The sequence below is a fragment of the Plasmodium inui genome, assembly GCF_000524495.1.
Source record: "Plasmodium inui San Antonio 1 unplaced genomic scaffold supercont1.5, whole genome shotgun sequence".
NCBI classification, from domain to species: domain Eukaryota; phylum Apicomplexa; class Aconoidasida; order Haemosporida; family Plasmodiidae; genus Plasmodium; species Plasmodium inui.
In genome coordinates, this window is record NW_008481839.1 from 1,020,256 (window position 1) to 1,021,217 (window position 962).

The window sequence follows — 962 nt, forward strand, 5'->3', positions numbered from 1 at the left end:
CCCCCCCTCCAGACGTGCAATCGGACACCTTTTTACACGTATTGCCTACCACGCACAGTTGAATGTGCCACCTCTTTACTTGGCAGTTGCGATTCGATAGGTGTTTGTTCATTTGTTATAAGGTTTGCCTATTTGACCAGTCATCCTACGTTTTTTTTTTTTTTCTTTTTTCGCCAAGTCCAATGAGATAAAGCACAGGGCAAGAGAAACCCAAATGCCACAACAAAGATGCTGCTTACATAAAAAGTGTTGCGTCCGGTGGAACGAACAAAAGTGCGACGAACAAAGGGGGGGGGGGGGTGGAGCAACCACCGTGGCGATTTAAAAAAATAAATGGCCATGAACAAGAGAAGCGGTGCAAGGAGGAAGGAATCCAACGTGCTTAGCAAGAATAAAAAATGTTTCACTTTGCGAAATATGCCCCCCCTCTTGCAGCCGTTACATGGTCAAAAGAAGAGATATGCATAAAAAAGGGAAAAAAAAAGAAAAAATACTACGCTATGGTTGAACTTGAAGTGCATGCAATGCCGCGCTCGAGGAGTTCTTGGTGATTTGGTGAATTTACTTAATTGGCTTCTTCATGCGGGGGAATTAAAGTGAGTGTCGGGGGGGAGGGGGCTGTTATACCATTCACCTTTTGCGGGGAAAAACTTCCGCCGATCATGCCATTTCTTTTTCTTCCATCCCCTCTTTTCCCCCATGCATACATATAATTTATGATACTAATGAACATATGTATTATATCTTTTTTTTTTCTCCAGCGCATGCAGTTTTGTTAAATTGGCCACTGCTCCGAAAAAGAAATAAAAACGGAAATGCGTACAAGTGAGAATGTTGTAGCCATACGCGGGAAAAGCGGCGTGTATGCCATGCGTTCGTTCGTGTGTTTATTTGGTCGCGCTTCTGTCGCCCCCTTGCTTGGCCTATTCTTTGCCTCCCTCTCGCCGAGGCCGCATTCATCG